Raw genomic sequence first — 15,439 nt, forward strand, 5'->3', positions numbered from 1 at the left:
TGACTCGGGGGTTGCGGAATCGCGATTTTTATACTAATCGCCGCAGATTACTCAAATTTGGATTGGTGGAATAGGTTTCGTTAGCTGGGAGTAGGATTTTCTTTCGCTCTTAGATTGGTCAAGTTTTTGGGGGAGGAAAGATGTTGACAGGAATCGATAGAGTGGGAAAGTGAAACTCCAAAATTTTATGACCCTAAGATTTATGGGGAAACGTACGTTTCGGGCGCCGAAATGTCGCGGACGCATCGTCGCCACGGGACCACCCAGAATCTACCCCTGAACGTCGCGTGCCGTTTCTTAAATTTTATAATTACGAATTCGCGAAAATCGTTCGCGACTTGATTGTTAATCTTAGCGTTAATCATTGATTTTTATCTCGGAGCGACATTCATGAGGAGATAACGGATTCTTAGTTTTTAAAATGAAAAATAAAAAGGATAGAATATAAAATTTTAGAGCTTCGAGGAATTCGAGATCTTTATGAAAGAAAAAAGTCGCATGAGTCCGCCGGACGTAACATTAACTTCAGTTGAAGACGTTGATGGCCGACCAGAGCGAGGCAAATCTTTCACCACATCTCGACCGCTTTTCAATGCACTGTACCATTCATATGCACGTGTTTTTGATAAAGTCGATTCATCGTAAGCCTTCTGTAACATCTTCAGCGATTCGGCACACGAAATTCTATTTGCAATACAAAATTTGAGACAAATTCTTTGTTCGATCTTTTCATTCATTGTAAAAATCGCAAAACACACTTGAGATGAACTGATAAAATCGAGCATGATAATCACATTAAATGACAGATGGCACTCCAGCTCCGCGTCAGTATAGAGGACAGTTATGCCAACTTAGCGACAAAAAGAATTTTGACAATTCCTTTAAGCGGGCTTTTTAAATGATCAATTCCCGGTACTTTTTTGACAGAATGTATCGTTAATCTTTTCGTATTTTCGGAGCGGACAAATAGTTCGTCGACACAAAGCGATCAAAACAGCGAGTATACCTTGATCCTGTGCTAATCACGCTGTTTGTCGCAAAATGACACGCGATTCCCTTTGCGCAGACCGAGAAAACCGTCGATCGCGCACACACTCCGTGTGAGAATCGACAGTTCGCCACCGAATCCCGATCAATATAGTTCAAATATCGCTCCTCGCTCTTAACGCAGATTCGCGAACAGTTAAGTGCGAACAAACCGACTCGCGTATAACCGCTGCCTGTTACCATACCGTGAACGATATACACGTACCGCGAAACAGCCTAGTGCGCGAGACTTAGCGGCGTTTACGACAATAGTTGCCGGTCTCGTCACTACTCGCAATAAACACTTTGTTGAACGCGAAGTTATTCAACGTTATACCAAGGCGAACTACCTGTACGTTCGAACCGAACGCTTTAAGTGCCGCAAACCTTTTACTACGAGCATCGTTTACCGCCCGCTTCAAAGAAAACAGAATTCTCTCTCTCTCTCTCTCTCTCTCTCTCTCTCTCCCTCCACACACACACACACACACAACACACACACACACACACACAACTGTCTAATAAAACTAATTTATTACAATCAAGAGAGTCAGCGTTGATTACACGCCGCCTTGGCGAGCGATCCTTCCTTACAAGGTGACACCAGCCATCCGTCACAAAACAATCATTAATAATAGAATCAATGATATCACTCGAAAAAAGTTGTCTAGAACTAATAACTTAGAGAATAATGAAGAATTAATTAATCCATCTTGGTTCACCGTATCGATTTCAACAGAAAAATTTAAATTATTTAATAGAAATGATATCAAGGTCTCTTATTACAGTACAAACAAATTAAAAAAATTTATCAAAGATAAAGATCTTTTAGACTCTTTCTCGAAGTCTAATGTTGTTTATAAGATAAACTGTAATGATTGTGATATATCTTACGTGGGAGAAAGCTGAAAACTCGGATTTCAGAGCATCGAAATCATATACGATAGAACACCAACTCTAAATCAGTAATAACATCGATCGCAATTGGGTCATGATTTTGATTGAAACAACATTCAAATCTTGGATGAAAAACCGGTGTAAATAAACGTCTTGTGTCAGAGATGCTTAACATTAAAAAACAAAGTAACAGTCTTAACCTACAGACAGACACAGAAGATCTTCATAAATCATATTTCGATTATAAACAATATTTGACTTTGCATTGCCAAAATTTATCGCAATACAATCGAATCCATCGAGAACGTTAGACGGTTTTCTTTATTCTTTATTTTATACATTAGACGTTATACACTTACAATTGTGATATTAATTTTTTACTTCTTTTGACATCAAAATTTGATGATTTTTTTAAATATTAACATGGATTTTCTCAATTGTCGGATTCTGAAGTGTGATTTTATCAGAGAGATGTATTATGCTTGTTTAAAAAATTTTTTAGTTTTGATAACTTATAACCTTTTTATGTTTCTTTATGTTCTCACTAGAACAACGAGAAATTTTCGCAATCGGTCAACCAATCGCTTGACGAGCAATTTTCCGTTTCTCTGTCTTAACATTCATCTAATTATGTAACGAAACAGTCGCTTTCTTAATCTTTGAAATAATTTGTACTGTGCCGGAATTTTTTGTACATCTGAAAAGGGCCTAAATATAAGATCGAAATATGTATTGTACTTAGTATTATATTTTGTAGCGTTTTAACTTTCTTATTTTCTACAATTCTTATTTATTATATGTATTTTCAATTAGACTTTTGTTTATTAAATAACTATATGTATCTGAAAATGGTTAATGATACCTAATCCAAAACGAAATGAATTATTATATATGTTCGCAGCCATAATAAAATGTCAAATTAATTATATATAGAAATAAATATGATTTAATTTCTCTTTGAAACAAGAAAATAGTTTTCGGTACATTATGTATTCTATCGATTGCAAAATATTAGATCTGATTTCTGTGGCTAAACCAGTGTACACTTTTGGAACCTAAAATAAGATGGGTACGTTTGATATTTGGCGAAAGCAAAAATTAAAGAAAGTTTTAGTGCAATGTAGGATGTACAGGAATAAAAAAAGGATGTGATATTGAATAGTATTTAAATATAACTTGCATTCATTCTTTATTTTCTCGCTTCTAATGTCACAATTTCGGATAAGAATAGCAGAGCATTAAATGTTAGAATAGATAACTTTGCATTAAAATAAAGAGTCAATTTTATTTAATTAATGTTAAATAAAAACGATATTTTGTGCTGAAATAATTCGACATAAACACACTATTTAAGAATAATTCTTTGACACCAATGAAAAATGTTAACATTTAAGAAAACTTGCATTTTTTTTCCTAAAACCAGAATTACAAGTGTCTAGAGGATTCTTTACAAATATGAATACACAAGTTCGTTTTAGTTTTCCAAATGTTTTTGAACTCTTTTTCGTGCAATTTGATCAAATTTGAATGAAAAATTGTAATTATATTTTATACTATTTCTACAAAATGTTTAGAATATTCCTTATACGGTATCATGATCGAAAAATATTCTTTACTCTTAAATGCAATCAAAACTACACATATTTATTAGTAAATACAATATAAATGTTTCACATTTATTTATTTAAAAACTTCGATACATAAAGTTTATTATAATTTTTATTTAAATTAATTTTTGGTAACTAACATACAATAATACATGAATTTATTCATTTGCTTGGATGCAGTATCTTATCCAAATAAGAGAAAAATTACGAAATTAGTTATTATAATAGAATATACAATAGGATAGAAAATAGAGTGTACAATACGGAATGGCAGTCTTATTAGGAATCAAGTACCGTATTATCTCAAGTTATGGAAATTTACTTCACTGCAGTCATATCGAATATGCATATAATCGTGAGATATATGAAAAATAAATAAATTTTTCTAAATTTATAGTTACAGTGATAGAGTCTAACAATTTTAGAGAAGTCAGATTGCTAAAATAATTATTAATTTATTCTAATTATTAATATTAATATTAAATTATTAATATTAAAATATATTGTACAGTTTAGTGCTTGCTTATTGTTATGGCATTTTACGTTATGTGAACGAAGATACACGAATACATCGGCAAGCGGTAGTCGAGTTGCCACTGTCGTGACGTCACACAACACACGCAAAGGGTTGAGTCCATATCCGTGTGCGATCGTACTTCGACAAGCAAGACCTGTTTTAGGCGGTAGAAGAGGGGTAGCTCTGACTCTCTCGCACATTTTCGCTGTCTCCTTCACTCTCGGCGCATCGAAGGCGACTGATTGTAAGACAGAGTGAGTCCATCTCACTCTCGACTTTTTATTTAAGCGTGAAGCACTAAAATGAACATATTCAATAAACGCGGAATACAAAACGCATGAAAAATCATTTCACAAACATTTAATATGTCGTAAATTACCGCGTTTCGACAATTTATATTATTCTGAATTAATAGGAAGAGTATACCATTACTATATTTTATTAAAAGTTAGATGTCTTGCCAACTTTCATGGAATTTGAATTTTTTAAATATCTGGATAATTCAAACTATTTTTATTTTTTCGAACAAATATGTAAAATTAATAAGAAAATTGATTGGTTAAGACTAAAAGATTTAAGATTAAAGAAGTAAATAAAACCAATAAAAGCGATTTCTCAAATAAAACCGATTTCTTATGTTTATTTCGACTTTTATCAATGATAGTCAAAATAACGTGCTTAGCATATTTAAAAACTTATTCAAAATATTAACCGATATTTCCTTCGAAGCCATACGAGCAAGTTATTAAATGCACCAAAACTTGACTTAATATTATTCAAGGAATAAACTGAATTGTGTTAAAGATTATATCAGGAAAATCTTAAGAATAGAACTCATATTTATTGATTGATTTTTCAAGAAATAGAACTTTCCATCTTGCTCGTATGGTTTCGAGGGAAATACCGGTTAATATTTTAAATAAGTTTTTCAAGTTACAATATAAAAGAATTTATAATTGGTTCATATATGGAAGGCAAAGGATTGATAAAAAGATTGTTTGGTTAACTTTTAAGGAGAGAGAAAAGAAGGTGAAAAAATTAGAACGGATTGAGTACTTTTGGAATGGCTTTTATACGTCTCAGAATGATGCCAACAACTCGATCAAAACACAATTATTTTTCAATAAACAGATTCCTTCATCTGAGAGCCATAACTTGGTTCAGGTTACTGTTGTCCAAATAATTTTTTAAGTACGAAATGTTCATTAACGTCCATTAGAAATAAATGATTTATTAATCTGTCTTGTTCCATTCCAAGAGTATTCGTTGTTTGTTACAATTGGGAGATAATTTTTCACTACCGTTTCACCGGGGGAACAAATTAATTTTAGAATTTATTAAAAATGTCGAATCTAATATCAAAAAATTACAAACATCGATGCACAACTCAGATAGAAATCAATCTATTTCTGTTATAATAGTCTTTTCACTCTTAAACATAAAAAGAATTTTATTTATAAAAATTTAAGAAAAGCAATACGATTGACCAAGCAATTTTTAAAGAATAATCCTAACATTATTTTTACAAGGGCTAACAAACTTAACAGTGGCAACAAAGGTTAATTAATTAAACAAGGATACTTACATTGAGAAAGTGAAAGCTATGTTGGATGATGAAATGACATGACACAAACTCTCATGACATATACAATCACACAAACTCTCATGACATATACTCATACAAATTCTCAAAGACCCCACGAATAAAATTAATACTTAAGATGTTTGCTAGCAGGATGGAAAAAGTTAAATTACATTTCTGACTCTACATATATAGGCATCATTATTACAGCGATGGTAATATTCTCAGGGCTTACGCGTTGCCCAAGGTACACAAACAGAATTGCCCGTTTCGCATTATCATCGATTGATAGTTCATTGTACAATTTGGCAACGTTTCTTCATAGATTGATTGTCAAAAGCATTCCGAAGGAAGCACGTAGTAACATTGACAATAGTATTGAATTAGTTCAAAAATTAAACAATATCAAAATTGGTAGTGGTTTTAATTTGGTTTCCTTGGATGTGATTTCTTTGTTCACCAACATTCCAATGATTTGGTAATTGATATTCTTTCTAACAAATGAAATTTGATATGTGAGAATTGTAATCTTCCTAAGGATGAATTTTTGAAAGCAGTTCAATTGGTGCTGGAATCTACATATTGTATTTTTGACAATTAATTTTATAAACAGACATTTGGAACACCGATAAGTTCCCTTTGTGTTCGATTGTTGCTAATTTGGTTATGGTAGAATTCCAGAGAGGGGTGTTGAGTACAATTCATTTTCAGGTGCCTTTTTATTATAGATACGTCGATGACGTTGTTCTTTGTATACCAAATGTTGAAGTAGATAACATTCTCGAGAAATTTAATTCATTCCATCCTAGGTTGCAATTCACGTTGGAAGTGGGGGGGAGTAACTCTATTAACTTTTTGTGGATACAACCATCATATTAAACAATTCTTTGATCTTTGATTAGTACCAAAAATCTACGTTTTCGGACAGGTTTTTAAATTTTTTATTCGGGTTCAATACCCAATTTCCCCCCAAAAAAGCATAATATTTAATCTTGTTGACAAAGTCTTCTGTCTGTCGCATCCAGAATTTTATAAAAAGAATCTTGACTTCATTGTTAGAATCTTACTGGATAATGATTATCCTTTGGAATTTATATTTAATACTATAAATATGCGAATAAAAAAATTATTAAATGATTTCAACTCTTTAAATAAAAAATTTAATAATGCACAGAAAAAACAAATAAAATGGTTCTCCATTCCATTTGTAGAAGGTATCTTAAACAAATTCAAAATTTTATTAATGGTACGTGTTATAAGGTATGAGGGCAAGTAATCAGTAAATTCTTAGAAAATCTGTTAGAAGGCACTCGCAGTGTCATGTCACATTACTTTTTGACAAGTAGCATCTTTCAGCTGATTATTGTCAAATTTTGAGCTGAATTCATCGCGTGGTTTCATTTCTGTAGACGATTAAAACAACCAACCTTTGTATTTTTTGCAAAATGGAAAAAAAGTTTCGTGCAGTGATCAAACATCTACATATATAATGTTCATAGCACATCTGCACCGTTTGCGACTGTATACAATTGGATAAATGAATTTAAACATGGTCGTACATCCACATGTGATGCACCTCATTCGGGATGTCCAATTGAGGCTACTACGCCAGAAATCATCGATATAGTTCACGATATTGTGACTGATCGACGAGTGAAAGTGCGCGAGCTTGTTGAGAACATAGACTATCACAGTGATTTCAATTTTGCACGAACAATTGGGTATGAAAAAGCTATCGGCAAAATGGGTGCCGCGTTTGCTTACTGTGGACCATAAGCGCGATCGTGTGACGATTTCATGTTGTGACCGGAGGTCCAATCCGTCCGGTTTTCGATCCTCCTTCTCTCTTCACACGGTCGCCACGTCTTTTTATCTCCAAAGACGAAGGTTTTGGCCCGCTCTTTAGTACTCAACTACCGTTGCTGCACGTCCCTCTATCGAGTCGCCGGCACAGTATATAGTAGCGCAACTTTCCCGATTTTGCGTGGCTAAAATGGAGTGCGCATGCGCGAAATAAGAAAATTGCCTCGTCTCATTTCCTCCTTCTTTATTGCTCTTTTTCTATTTAAATGACTGTTTTCAATGTTCCATTTAAAGAGCTGAGAACAGAAATTTAGAGGGAAATATAACCTACATTGTCCATTTGGTAGTGTTGTGTGAGAAACCTCAAGAGACTAGTCGCATGAAAAAGTGAATTGAAGTGAATAAGTGAACGAAAATAAAGAAGAAAACCGAGCAAGAAAGTTTTCTTTTTGAGAGAATAGTTAACTTATATAATTATATAGGTTAGCTCTTCTCTTGGAAGAGCACATTGATCTTAGCTCTCTGTCTCAGGTGCTGTGTCAATTCCAAAAAATTGTGAAAAAAAAGAACATTTTTATATAATGATTATGCATCATTCATCAGATTATTTCATTGTAATAGTAGGTTTTATTCGCGTTGCATGCTCTAATATGCTCCTATAACAGCTCTTACTCACTCCAACGCATTTGTTGGAGTGCAATGCGAATAACTCTAGTGAGTTTTGACAGAGCAAAAAAAGGATGAAAAGAGAAAGAAGTTTAGATGGTAATCATGGCAACCTAAGTAACTTGCTTATTTCGCGCATGCACACTCCATTTTGGCCACGCTCACATCAAGGGTGCCGACAGGGAGTTGCGCTACTGTATGTACTGTGTCGCCGGTTCACGCGGTAATAATAATCAACTTCACCATTAGGGTAGCAAAACAACTCTATATTTCAAATCTTTACGTAGTCAATGTACAAATTATGTCCTCTTCGTCGGTAACGTTTGCTTCGATACTCATTTCCGCGGTACGCGTTTTACAATCAAATCCCGCACAATTCATTACTTCCGCGGCTAGGAGACACTCCTAGGTCCGATAACCTTGGTTTCGCCATCGGGAAAATTCTCGAATTTTGTGCAATTTGCTTCTCTCTTTCTCTCCCTCTTAATTTACGTTAACTACTCTGAGGTCGGACGAGAACTCCACTTCTATTCCGCTGTCGTGCATTAAACCCTTTGCTCCCCACTCTCGTGGTAGTCTCGCTCTCGCGCTTATATCGCTTAACTTGCTTTGCATACTCACGGCACTTGCATCGCCGCCAATGCTCCCAATCGCCATCCTGCTTACCTCCCATTCATTGCGCCCTTTTTGTTTTCGGGTACTCATGGTCGGCCTGTCCAACTCACTCCTGGCTTTCATTCGTCCCTAGGATTTAGGTACATATATTCTCGTTACATGAGCTTGTTGGATTTCGTTCAACCCTTACATACCTGGATGCTGCTCGCGTTACCTACTTCGCTATCTGCGTGTACTACCCTCGCATACCCGGTATATTTTTGATCACTCTCCACGTTAAGTTTCCGACAAACTTCCCTTCTGATACTTAACGTTTCGTATTTTCGTGCATTTCCCCTCCTTCCTATCGAAACATTGTTTCGGCCCTTTAACGTCATCAATTCTGATTTTGCAAAACGTTAAATTATTTTTTTTTCAGTTCTAATAAACTCTACGTTTTCCTTTTCCTTTACTTCTACTCCCGTCTGTCTGAAACATTGTTTTACCATCTTAATGGTAACCTTTTCGAATTTGCGAAACGTTAAGTTTGCCCTTGATCTTAATCTAGCGACATGACGTTTTCGCTTTTCCTCTATCTTTTCACGTTGGCTCGTGCCATTATATTCGTCCTTTATTTGATCAATTTATTTTACTCCCTATCTATGGCAATCAATATACCTCTATTTATCTGTTAACTTCTTTTATACTTTATACATTACTCGCGATATTTTTCCCGCTCGCCTACTATGCTTCTATCTTATGGTAGCTTATCCATATATGTATGAAGCCTATTGTAAATGCTGTCAACATCAGAATACATTTTTAAGTATTTGCCGCGTTTCGAGTCTTTGGACTCTCGATGTGTCAATCTTATTTATGACAGCTGACTGAGATGATGTTTTCATTATTTAATTGTTCTTTGTTAATTGTTCTTTGTTTTCTCTTCGAATCTCTTCGAGTATGTGATATTTTGATCTCATTCAGATGTTATTGATTTTATTTGATGTTGTATTGTCAGCATTAAAAATTTTCATGGCAGTCTTTGAGCGATCTCATATGCGATATAAAAAATTTATTCATATGTATGTTCTTCATTCCTTTAAAAATTAAATTTTTTATTTCATTAAAATATTTTTTTTGCTTCTAGCTAAAGACGCAACGATCATTTTGTCAGTTACCATTACAGTCATCCATAATGGAAATTCTTTCAACAATCGTAACAAGTTTGCACTGAAAGTTGGACAATAGTATGGATTTAGTCTATCTCCGAAATTTATCACTTTTTTACTATTTATTTCTAAATCACAGATTAAATTATTAATACGATTACTAGGTTCGTAATCAGGAGTCTCTTCTAAACATTCGTTTATGCTTTCTTCGTAAAATGGAATATCATGAGTTTTAATAATCTATAGTAATCGCTATTGAACCTTGAAACGTGTGATCGTAAGCAGATCGTCATTCACATCTTTTTCTGATATGTCCTCTGTTCTAGAGGATGCTATTACTAAAATATCAAGACAAATTCGAGTAAAATTTTCCAAAATTCATAGTTTTACTTAAGATTGCAACACATCTAACGTAAAAGTCTTTTATTTGCGCATGTTTGTCATTAAAGCATATGATTGACAGACTAATTTAATTAGATGTGCAATGTCAATCTGATAATACACTTTGGAATATTGCAATCATTATTTTGCAATATTTTCAAGCAGTTCTCAACATATGTACTGAGATCGCAGTTGTTAAATGCTAAAGCTACAGCATTTAAAAGAGCAAACGAGTAGTCTGTAACGACTTTCTTTGGACAGCTTGCACATTGTAGCCATTCCCGTAACCAATATGTCAAGATATTTGTATCATACTTTTCGGAGATCATTTGTAAAACAGGTATAATTTTTCCCTTGAAAGAAGCAATTACCTGATATAAGAATACGAAATGTGTAGATCCATCAGGTATCATAATTTTTTTTACTACTGATCCTGTTGCATCTATACTTATTGTGCCTGTTTTTTCTGTTTGATTGAATTGCTTATATAACAATAACTGTTTGGGACTGAAATAAATCACAAAAAAGATTTATCTAAACCTATTTCGCGTATGATTCCTGAAAATCCAGATTTATATTTTAATGCTAAAATCAATATAACATGATCAGATACTACCAAGACTTAAATTTTTATCAATATCCATTTGTTTTGCTTTGCGTAAAACTGTTTTGTTATACAAATTTGCTGGCTTTACATCGCCAAATGTCATCAACTTATTTGCTTTAGTTCTTTTCCAACCATATACATATAAACATTGCATGCAGATCTTTCGCTACACGAGCTCTTTCCGTCTTTCGCAATTGTCGCTTTTTTTATGTACGATATCTATCGTATCAAAAGTAGAAACGTGAATTTTAATATCCGTATCTTTATCGTTAGGCATGCATATTGTACGCACTAAATAACGCATCGCATTCCGGGCATTTCCCCTTTATTTTTAAAAAGATCTCTCCCGGATTACGATTAAATCTTGTAGATTTAAATGCGTAATAGCAGTATTCTTATTTGTCTCCATATGTTATTATAAATAATATCTGTCCATCCTGGTCTTAATGTAACATTTGTTAACGTTATTACTTCCGCATTCTGACATGTTATGCCAGATTTGTTTATCTAAACATATAATAGTTCGCTGTGATTTAAGAGTACTATATGGCAATGACATCGATCAATTTGAGTCATTCAATTTGTTGCTCTCGTTATTTAAACTGGTCAAAAATGCGTCTTCAACAATATTATATTTTTCGCGAAATCGTTCCAAGATCCCATTTCTATTTTGCGAAATATATAAACATATATATATTGTATAATATATATATTTCGCACTGAGGTCTTCATTTAAGAAACTTTTTCTTCCAAATGGGATAAGATATTGTAATTGAAGAATCTGACTTCGATCATCGAAGAAATTCAAGTCTTTTAAAAATCAACTAAAAAATTTCATCAACATTTTTTTAGTTGACGAGGCATCTTTTTGTAATATTTGTGTATTGGGTCGTCCGGAAAGTTCGTGCGTATTTTCCGCACGGACTTTTCCGGATAACCCAATACTTATTACAAAAATTTAAAATTCGGTATCAATATCGAAAATGGGACACGTGAGTGTCCTTGCAAACGCTGTCTGAATAAAAGCTCTAAACCAACAAATCAGTATTAACAATAAAATGCGAACATCGACTAGAGAAGCAGCTCTGACAAAAACACGGGAATCGAGAATCTAGACGGGAATCGCAGCGGAGTGAACAGCAGCGAGTCTCAAATAAAATCGACGTGTCAGCTAACGGCGAAAAATATTTTGTCCGTTGCATGTCGGGCCGATTTCTAAAGCGCCGCCTACTTTTCCCCACTAACGCATAACGCTCGACAGCCGAACCGCCGAATCGCGCGCAATAGTAGGGTTTCTCACTACTGCTCAGCACCGCCAAAGCCGTCGGATCAGGCGCGATAGTGATAGATCCAAATTGATTACGGTCATAGAATACGTTGATAATCGGAAAGAAATCGGACGCTACATCACACACTGTCTAGTAACTGGAAAATATTTAATATACATATTCGGACGTCGAGTGGGCCTTACCGCTTGGTGCGATTGACTCGCAATCAGTATATCCGATTCAAATCCACTTGCGCCCACATGTGCGATTTATTACGTTTAAAAATAAATAACTTCGAAAATGATTCCATCCGGTGACTGAAAGATCTTTGTTCATCAGTGTCGTTCGGATCCGGCGTTAAACTGTAGGTCCCATATATCAGTAAATATATGTACACTGGCCAATATGTATGGCAGCGTGGCATTTTAATGCCAAAATCTTTCCTTCCAAATCCAAAGACCATATATAATGGAAATGGTTGGAAGAGACTGATATCCAGGAGTGGATGAAATTAGGCTAATGTAATAATGTATGTATTAGGTGTACAAAAAAGTTCTGAGCTTTAGATTTGATACAACCGAAATAACAATTTAAATTTTATATATCTTCCCGCCCTTTTGGGGTTTTAAAACAGTAACATTTAACCTCCTGAAATGCGATACGGTTTGGCGTTTGATGCACATAACCTCAAAAATCAGTAGTGTTCACGATGGCAATTACAAAAGAGCATATTCGATTTTCCATCCACTTCGCGTTTCATCTGAAGAAAAATGCTGCTGAAGCCACTGAAATGATTTGTGCTGCATATGGAGAGAACGCTGTAAGTCATGCAACATGCAAAAGGTGGTATCAAAAGTTTCGCCAAGGAGATTTCAGTCTTAAAGATGAATCGCGTGCTGGACGCCCTGAAAAGATTGAAACGGACGAATTGCAAGCACTGCTGGATATAAACTCTGCGCAAACTGAAAAGGAGCTTGCAGAACAGCTTGGCGTTACGCAGCAAGCCATTTCCGTACGATTACATACGATGGGAAAGGAATTTTACAAAAAAAAGCTCAGAACTTTTTTGTACACCTAATATATATTCAGTTTTTAAAATATAAATAAAAATAATAAGAATAACACACCCACACACACACGCGCGCGCACGCGCACACACGCGCACGCACGCACACGAATATACTTTGATACAAACGCAATTACACGAGGTGTAAGTCCTATCGCCTAAACTCCTACGGTACACCTCAGATAATGCTAATGACGGCGGCAGAATACAAATTTTTAGATCAATGACTAGAAAATTCATAACGTAAATCACATCATCACACGTGAATTAAAAATGGTAAACGCAATTTAGAGCTTTTGAACGAACGGTCATACGACAAGAAACGACATATGATCATCTTTCTATACGATACAAACAAAGGTAAGAGAAGTACAAACGGGTTTAAACAATTATCTCTCGAATGCCGTTGATCTCATTTCAATATCGTTTAAAATGGCCAACTTCCTTTCTTGGCGCATTTCCAAAGTTTTGAAATCACTGTATCTTTGAGGTACAAATAAAAGTAGGAGAGGGTACAAATGGATACAAACGATTCTCTTTCAAATGCCGTTAGTCCTATTTCAATATCTTTAAAAATGGTTGACTTCACCTCTTGGCGCATTTCCGAAATTTTGAAATCGCTGCATCTTCAAACCCTTTGAAATACAAACAAAAGTAGGAGGGGGTACAAATGGGTACAAACAATTCTCTTTCAAATGCCGTTGGTCCCACTTCGATATCTTTAAAAATAGCCTACTTCTTCTTTTGACTCACTTCCGAATTCTTGAAATCGCTGTATCTCCGAACCCGTTAAGGTACAAACAAGAATAAAAGGTACAAACAGGTACAAATGATTCTCTTTCAAATATCATAAATAAAATTAATAAATCTTAAAGTTGCGCGCTGGCCATTTTTTATTTTTCACATTTTAACTGTTTTCGTACAAACGAAGTACAAATGCGCTACGGTATTAATTTTTATTTTTGATAAAGTTGGGCGCCAGATTCACATCGAGCAATCGTAAACGATCCACTAGTTCGCTGGTGCATCGTCCCAGTGCACGTAATCGATCGCATTGTCATTCAGTGTCATTGCATGAGGTAATAACTTTCCAAATTTCTTCTGTTTCTTAAAAATTATCGACATCAACGGCGCGATTACGTGTTTGTACTTGTATCCGCTGTTGCTCAATACTTGATCTTGCGAATAGTGCTTGTGTTTGTGCGCGTTTGTCGCCAGCAGCATGGCCTTCTACTTGCGCATATCGTCTTCTGTGTAGAGGAGATAGTCGGGAATTTTCTTGAAAATTAACTCGTAAAGACCATGTGTACCAGCGTATCGTACGCCTTTAATAATTAGATAGCCTCGACGTACTTTTGACCCAGCGAGCCCAGACCGGCTCGCAACGCCTCTCGGCCTTCCGAAGTTTGCAACTGATTTTGACCCTTCGTCGCTAGCGAGTCGTCCATTGTTTTGAAAACGTTCTCGAACGACTCTATTGGTTGTACGATCTTCATACGCGGTATGGAGATTATTGGCTGTACAGCATCGTGCGATCAATCATCGAATTTACGCAGAGTCATGGAGAGTTTGAACATTACGCTACCTTTCTCATCCTCTTTTTCCTCCTCCTCCTGCTGCTCCTCCTCCTCCTCTTCCTTCCTCTCACGCTTAGTAACAGACGCTGCGTCATTGTAGCACAACTTTCTTTTTATCGTGCGCATGCCGAGGCCGTGAATGATTTGACAGTGGTTTGAAAATAAGCTTCTAATGCCTATCCAACATCATGTCCTTGATTTTATCGGTCTTCAAAGCGCGATGTTTCTTACGGATCGACTCGCTCATCTTCTCGATCTCCTTCGATTCTCCTGATTTTTTCACGCTCGTACATATCAGCCATGTTCGTTTCTAGCAAAGTATCTACGACTGACCACGTTATGGTATCATGAACTCATTAAATTCTTTTCTGTATCTCCCGTCTTTAAACCCACTGTCTTTGTCTATCACTAGAAATCCATATTTTTGTCGTCAACAGTCGCGACACAACACAACACAGTCGCCAACAGTCGCGACACAATGTTTTTTCATGTACCATTAATTTAAGTACCACAATAAAAGATACCATGTTCCAATGAAAAAATCAATTTCCAGTTTAAACAGCTCATTTTCGTTCGAAACTGGGAATTTTAAATAGGTATTTTCATTCAATAGTGTGTGCACCCGATTACTTATTAAAATTTTTTGATAGAAACCATTATCTTGATTTTACTCTAAAAA

Source organism: Trachymyrmex septentrionalis, unplaced genomic scaffold, assembly GCF_001594115.1.
Source record: "Trachymyrmex septentrionalis isolate Tsep2-gDNA-1 unplaced genomic scaffold, Tsep1.0 scaffold134, whole genome shotgun sequence".
Classification (NCBI taxonomy): Eukaryota; Metazoa; Arthropoda; class Insecta; order Hymenoptera; family Formicidae; genus Trachymyrmex; species Trachymyrmex septentrionalis.